We start from the raw sequence: 7,864 nt of genomic DNA, 5'->3' as shown, positions 1-7,864 counted from the left end.
TTATAATTCTTATTCAGACTCTGTTCCTCACTCTGGGGGAAAATACAACCTGAATATAAAAAAATCTTGATATAAGAACAGTGTTTAGCTGATTAAAAGGTAAGAAGTTTAGGACCTGATCCATCATCCACTGAACAGTAGCTCTCAGAGCTTAATACTCAAAAATATTCAATGAGAGGAAGGAGACCCTTTATTAAAAGCAAAATGCAAAGACATAATTTACATAGGGGGAAAATAGATCACATTCGTAAGTACTTGTTACCGGTAACCCTGATTCTACAATATCTACACATGAATAAAATCTCTCCCATTTATTTCAAAGAGAGAGGGATATATGAATTGATTGCAGAGGATCAATCCTTTTATGTGTTATATATTGCTCCATATGTAGCAAACAAGGAAGTTTCATAGAAACCAGCTAATTCACAATCAGAGTTTACAATAAAGTGAGACTAAATCTGGAGACAGGTATTGAGGTTTTCGGGAAGTAGTTACTAAGTCTCTAAAATTTCCTAACAGATCCCCAATTATTCGGTGATAACAGTTTTGATTTTTTTTTAAATTGAAAAGTTACTTGGTATAAAGGTGACATCCAATATTGTGAGTAAATATCTACAGTTATATGGAAGAAATTTTTCTTCTGTTGATCGTACAAAAATCGATTAATGGTTTTAAAATTTCAGTTTTACTATTCCAGACTACCTACATATACAGTCTTCTACTGTTATAAACTCTGATGGTATCTTTAAAAAACTTGTCCTTAGTTGAAAACACATAGTCAGTTGTAGGAATTTTTTTCAGTGCGTGCCTTAAAAATCTGTAATAACCCCATCCTTGAAGTTCCCATTGACTTTACATGCCACTGCAGGTGCTTAGCATCTCTGAAAATTCAACTCATATGGTAGGGAATAATCTTGTACCGGCACTTAGCGGTTTGGACTCCAGAGATCTATGGTCAACATTTTCAAAATTAGACACCTATATTGTAATGGCTCAGGGTTCTGAGCTCCCACAACTTGAACTAGCTTCACAGGGAGCTGTGAGTGCTCAGTGCTTTTGAAAACTAGGCCACGTATTTAAGGCTCCTAGCGTTAGATGCCCGAGTTTGAAAACTTCTTTTGAGTATTTTCCTCTCTAATTTCGATTAGTCCAATTCTGGGCTCTCGGGGGGTGTTTTCATCAGCAGCTCAAGTTTTAACAAATTCAAAAGACTTTTACTGTCTGTTTTCTGGCTGTTCCTCAGCAACAGCTGCGGAGGATGAGATGGGAATAATGAACCTACTGGTACATTCCTAGAAGGCAAACAAACAAATGAAGCATTCAGTTGAATAGTAGCTGTCTTGTTTTAGTTATTCTACATTTTTTTTCCTGCTTGTCTCTGCAGGCAAAGGTGATTTCAGTGCAGTGCAGAACTCTGGGCCTGATCCAAAGTCTTTTGAAATCAGTAGGCATTTTTCTCCTTGACTACATTGGCTCTGGATCAAGCCATATGATACTATCTTAAACTTACTCAAGTTCCAGGAAGGTGGGTGGGTGCAAGCCCACTCACAGCTGAAGGCCCCTCCCCCAGCCTAAGGGGAGAAACCACTAAGCCCAGGGTTCAACTACGTTCAGGGGACAACAAATGATCAAACAGGAACAGGAATGAGGGTTACAGGGCCGTAAGTAGGGATCCGGGGTGGGGTGGGGGGAGATACTATTCTACAGGTGAGCATAGTGTTGCCAACTTTCTAATTGCACAAAACCAAACACCCATGCCTCGCCACTGCCCCGCCCTTCCCTGAGGCCCCACCCCGTCTCTGAGGCCCCGGCCCCACTCCCTCCAGCCCCCCTCCCTCCATTGCTCGCTCGCTCTGCCCCACCCTCACTCACTTTCACTGGGTTGGGGCAGAGGTTGGGGTGAAGGCTCCAGCTGGGGGTATGGGCTCTGGGGTGGGGCCAGGGATGAGGGGCTTGGAGTGCAGGAGGGGGTCTGGGCTGGGGTCAAGGGGTTTGGCATGTGGGAAGGGGTGAGGGGTGTGAGTTCAGAGAGGGAATTTGGGTGTGGGGGCTTAAGGCTGGGGTAGGGGTAGGGGTAGGCGTGAGGGAGTGGGTATGGGGTGCGGGCTCCGGAGGGGGGCTCAGGTCTGGGGTAGGGGGTTATGGTGCGGGATGGGGTGTGGGCTCTGGGAGGGAGTTTGGTGCGGGAAGGGGTTCCAATCTGGGACAGGGGGTTTGGGCTCCAGCCGGGTGGCACTTACCTCAGGCGGCTCCTGGTCGGTGGCGCAGCGGGGCTAAGGCAGGTTCCCTGCCTGCCCTGGCTCCACGCTGCTCCCAGAAGCAGCCACCATGTCTGGCCCCTAGATGTAGGTGTGGCCAGGCAGCTCTGTGCGGTGCGTGGCTGCTGCGCCCGCAGGCACCGCCCCCATAGCTCCCATTGGCCGCGGTTCCCGGCCAATGGGAGCTATAGTGCTGGCGCTGGGGGCAGGGGCAGCACACAGAACTTCCCTGGTTGCCCCTGCACCTAGGAGCCGGACATGCCAGCTGCTTCCAGGAGCCACGCAGAGCCAGAGCAGGCAAGGCGCTGGCCTTAGCCCTGGTGCACCACCCACCAGACTTCTAATGGCCCAGTCAGCGGTGCTGACCGGAGACACGAGGGTACCTTTTTGACCAGGTGTTCTGGTCGAAAACCGGACACCTGGCCACCCTATGTAAGCAGCTTCTACACTAGAGCTATTCCGTTAGGATGCCCTTAACTATGCGGCACAGTTGCCTTCCTCAAAATTTACCTTTAAGAACATGGCCAGCGACGTTCGAAGATGAAGAGGAAAGAGGCTCAGACATTTCTGGTAAATATGGAAGGGTCCCGCCACTCAATACGTTCGGTAAGCCACAGTCCTGTACAAATGAAGCATCCAAAACAGTCAAGCGTTTTCACTCATCACCATGAACTCATTTCCTCACTATGGATACATTCAGGTCCTGACATGCAGGGGCCAGATTCCTTACTCTATTCTAACCCCAGGGGACAGAAGATGGCAAGTTCAGTCTCTTCATAGATTCATAGATTCTAGGACTGGAAGGGACCTCAAGAGGTCATCGAGTCCAGTCCCCTGCCTGCATGGCAGGACCAAATACTGTCTAGACCATCCCTGATAGACATTTATCTAACCTACTCTTAAATATCTCCAGAGATGGAGATTCTACAACCTCCCTAGGCAATTTATTCCAGTGTTTAACCACCCTGACAGTTAGGAACTTTTTCCTAATGTCCAACCTAGGCCTCCCTTGCTGCAGTTTAAGCCCATTGCTTCTTGTTCTATCCTTAGAGGCTAAGGTGAACAAGTTTTCTCCCTCCTCCTTATGACACCCTTTTAGATACCTGAAAACTGCTATTATGTCCCCTCTCAGTCTTCTCTTTTCCAAACTAAACAAACCCAATTCTTTCAGCCTTCCTTCATAGGTCATGTTCTCAAGACCTTTAATCATTCTTGTTGCTCTTCTCTGGACCCTTTCCAATTTCTCCACATCTTTCTTGAAATGCGGTGCCCAGAACTGGACACAATACTCCAGCTGAGGCCTAACCAGAGCAGAGTAGAGCGGAAGAATGACTTCTCGTGTCTTGCTCACAACAAGGGGGAGGGATAGCTCAGTGGTCTGAGCATTGGCCTGCTAAACCCAGGTTTGTGAGCTCAATCCTTGAGGGGGCCACTTGAGGATCTAGGGCAAAATCAGTACTTGGTCCTGCTAGTGAAGGCAGGGGGCTGGACTCAATGACCTTTCAAGGTCCCTTCCAGTTCTAGGAGATGGGATATCTCTGTTTATTATTATTATTATTATAACACACCTGTTAATACATCCCAGAATCATGTTTGCTTTTTTTGCAACAGCATCACACTGTTGACTCATATTTAGCTTGTGGTCCACTATAACCCCTAGATCCCTTTCTGCCGTACTCCTTCCTAGACAGTCTCTTCCCATTCTGTATGTGTGAAACTGATTTTTCCTTCCTAAGTAGAGCACTTTGCATTTGTCTTTGTTAAACTTCATCCTGTTTAACTCAGACCATTTCTCCAATTTGTCCAGATCATTTTGAATTATGACCCTGTCCTCCAAAGCAATTGCAAACCCTCCCAGTTTGGTATCATCCACAAACTTAATAAGCGTACTTTCTATGCCAATATCTAAGTCGTTGATGAAGATATTGAACAGAGCCGGTCCCAAAACAGACCCCTGCGGTACCCCACTCGTTACGCCTTTCCAGCAGGATTGGGAACCATTAATAACAACTCTCTGAGTATGGTTATCCAGCCAGTTATGCACCCACCTTATAGTAGCCCCATCTAAATTGTATTTGCGCAGTTTATCGATAAGAATATCATGCGAGACTGTACCAAATGCCTTACTAAAGTCTAGGTATACCACATCCACAGCTTCTCCCTTATCCACAGGACTTGTTATCCTATCGAAGAAAGCTATCAGATTGGTTTGACATGATTTGTTCTTCACAAATCCATGCTGGCTGTTCCCTATCACCTTACCACCTTCCAAGTGTTTGCAGATGATTTCCTTAATTACTTGCTCCATTAGGTTTGTACCTTTTTTGGTTGGGCCACCTACATGCACAGCCAGAACCTCAGCCATTGTGTTTATATATATGGTGTTTTCTTTATTGGATATTAACTCTATATATCCTCTGCAACTATCTTTTCACCAAGTTAACCAAATTACCTCCTGAAGAAAGTCCTCCCTTTTGTGGCCATGAGATTGGAGGAAACACATCATCTCCTTATTTTCCTGGATTTTTAGAAAGTGAGTTGCAGTTTGACACGATTTTGGTTTCTATGGAAAAAAGGAATCTAAAATTAAGGGAGGGAAATGAAACCCGCCCACCCACCCACCCACAAAAACAAGTAAACAAGTCATTTACCCGGAGACTGACACTCACCTGCAGCCCAGGGTTTGCTCCCATTTCTAATAAACAATTAATTCCCTCAAGAATTTTATCTTTGCGCAGTTGCAAAAACTTCCGCATGTCACTGTGGTTGATGACTTTTTGAGACTCCCTCACTAATGCAGTGTGAGCAAGAACTGCACAGTGTAATGGTGTTAAACCTGAATAGGAAGAACCACAATGACATCAGACACTTTCTGGGGACTAAATCCAAATGATTGGGTATATTGGTTTTAACAAAAACACCAACAATTAGATAATGTTCAACTCAAGCTTTCTTCCCAGGCTTAGCTATTCCCAGGGGGTCTTCCCTCAGGACTGCTCAGCCCTCACCCTGGGGCTTCTACCTGTAGAGAACCACTTCTACCTTTTTTATATCCCACTGGCATAGCAAAGCACCAGCCTCAGTGAGCTGGAAGAATTCAGCCCTTCCCAGCAGGGCGTTGCTGGCAAATATTGCCAACTTGATATTTCCGACCTAATTTCTGGGGTTTAAAATTACTTAGCTTAGAGTAAAGCCAGAGTTTGGAGCCTTAGAGAACTCTACAGTAGGCTTAATTGTAGTTAAAATGGCATCTCTTACCATAATGGTCAGTTAGATCCACTTCCACATGCATGCCGCCTTCTTTACATTTTTTCAGAACCTGAAAGGAGGAGGATGCAGAAATTGTAAATATTGTTTGTGGCCTCTGGGCACTGCTACAGTACAAGAAAACAATAACAATAGTGACCCCAGTTCATCTCCGGTGGCATGGTTTCTCATATATAGAGAGTCGTCTCACATTTTGCATGGCATAATATGCATGCGTTTCCTGCAAAATGCAGGCAGAAAAATCCAGTGCATATGATAGTGTAATTGCATGCGTCTGACGAAGTGGGTATTCACCAACAAAAGCTCATGCTCCAATACGTCTGTTAGTCTATAAGGTGCCACAGGACTGCTTTGGCTCTGTAATTACACTGTATCTTTAATTAAAGCTCTACTTACATCCAAAACTCTTAAGTACCCGTTCTCTGCACACAGATGGAGTGGTGTTTTCCCTAAACTGTCCTGTTCATTGACATTGGCTCCCAGAGAAATCAAATCGTTGACCATCAGGTGCTGGTTCTTTTCAGCAGCTAGATGTAATGCAGTCTAATGATAAGAGAGAGAGAGAGAGATTTACAGTGGAATAAATGAAAAGTCTTTAAGCAGCAGGGATTAGCAGCTGGGGAAAACATTGGGAGTCAGGACTTCTAGGGTCTATTCCTGGTTCTGGGATGGAAGTGTGGTATACTGGTGGAGGGGCGTGGTGTCAGGACTCCTGGGTTCTATTCCTAGCTCAGCCACTGACTTGCTGTGTGATCTTCTGCAAATCATTTCACCTCCCTGCACCTCAGTTTCCCCATTTGTAAAATGACAGTAGTAATACCTGGCTGACTGGGGTGTTAGGAGTTTAAAATCAATGTTTGGAAAATGCTCAGAGATCCTTTAATGTACTAGAGATGTGCCCGATTTTTTTTCCTGTTAGTGTCATACCCGTTTTGCTGCATCCTTCTCATCAATTTTGTTTAGAGATGCAAATCTCTGTGCAAGTGCATATGTCAGTGCTCTCCTTCCTTGAGTGACAGCCTTGTGCAGGAGCCTGGAATAGGACAAGGTTTGTAATGCATTAGAACATTCAGCAAATGTGGGCAAGGTTTCTAAAATAACCACAGGGGTGGTATCTTAAAGCAAAAGGAACCATTTTTTTCAGTGTGTAAAATAAGGCATCAAAAACTTTGGGGACAGTTTGGTATTTCAGTCATTTATTCTTTACTCTCTATTAGCTGAGCAGGGCCGGCTCTAGGTTTTTTGCCGCCCCAAGCAAAAAAAATTTTGGCTGCCCCCCATCCCAGCCCTGGGCTCCCTGCCGCACCCCCCTGCTGCCCCAGCCCTGGGCTCTCCCCACCCACTCTGCTGCCCCAGCTCTGAGCTCCCTCATGCCCCCCCACCATTGCCCCCCCCCCACACTTCCTGCTGCCCCAGCCCTGGGCTCTCTTCCCCTCTCCCCCACCTGCACCCTCCTTCTGCCGCAGCCCTGGGTCACTGGTAACTCGCTCCCCCGGCAGGTCATTCAGCATGAATTTTAGATGTGCACAGAACACAGAGAGGATTGGTTCCCATATGGTTACAGAACTGCAGTAAAGTGGAACAATTTTCAGCTTGTGTGATTGGAGGATATCTGGATGCATATTATAAGACTGTCCTACATAAATGAGGAAAAGTTGAGGTGCCTTTATTATTCTTTTCTTCCACTCTTTCTTGCTATGGGGAATTTGCCAGTGCAGTATCACTGTCTTCCTTTTAAACAAACAAACACACACAAACAAACCAAACAAAAAAGGCAATGGCTGTTGAAAATAGCAATTCCAGTCCTAATAACCACTGGGAAGCATTTCTTGCTCAGTTTTATCCTCCTTTTTCTACAGCAAGTTACAGTGGATCAGTATATTTGATTTGGGAGAAATGAAGTAACAGCTGCCCAAACTGAGCTTGAGCACTCCTGAATTTTGAGGTGTTCAAATCTGGAAGGCAGGTGCTGGGGGGAAGCAGGGGAAAGGGAGCTGTGGCTCCACAGGGGAGCATGGCAGCATGTATGCAGCAGTGTGTCTGGCGCTGCACGGAGCCAGACATGCTGGTCTGAGTGGCACGGTAAGGGGGTTGGATGGGGCGGAGATTTGGGGGGCAGTCGGGCAGGGAGACGGTGGGGTTAGATGGGTCAGGGGTTTGGGGGGGCAGTCAGGGGACAGGCAGAGGTTGGATAGGCATGGGAGTCCCAGGGATTTGTCAGGGGACAGGTAGGGGGTGGAGTCCTGGGGGGAAGTTGGGGTGGTCTCAGGAGGGGGCAGTTGGGGACAAGGAGAAGGGAGGCTTAGATAGGGGGTGGGGTCCTGGGGGGGCAGTTAGGG

General features: G+C 46.5%; 1 long non-coding RNA gene across 1 annotated transcript; it reads right to left on the bottom strand.

Annotated features, from left to right (window-relative positions):
• Positions 1 to 851: 851 nt before the first annotated feature.
• On the bottom strand, positions 852 to 4,806 carry LOC117868470. The gene is made up of 3 exons (XR_004643644.1): positions 4,711 to 4,806; positions 2,769 to 2,877; positions 852 to 1,292 (listed from the first exon to the last, which is right to left on the bottom strand). It is a non-coding gene; the product is annotated as an uncharacterized LOC117868470 (long non-coding RNA).
• Positions 4,807 to 7,864: the final 3,058 nt, after the last annotated feature.

This window comes from Trachemys scripta, chromosome 21 (genome assembly GCF_013100865.1).
Source record: "Trachemys scripta elegans isolate TJP31775 chromosome 21, CAS_Tse_1.0, whole genome shotgun sequence".
NCBI classification, from domain to species: Eukaryota; Metazoa; Chordata; order Testudines; family Emydidae; genus Trachemys; species Trachemys scripta.
This window is presented reverse-complemented; position numbering and strand designations above follow the sequence as displayed.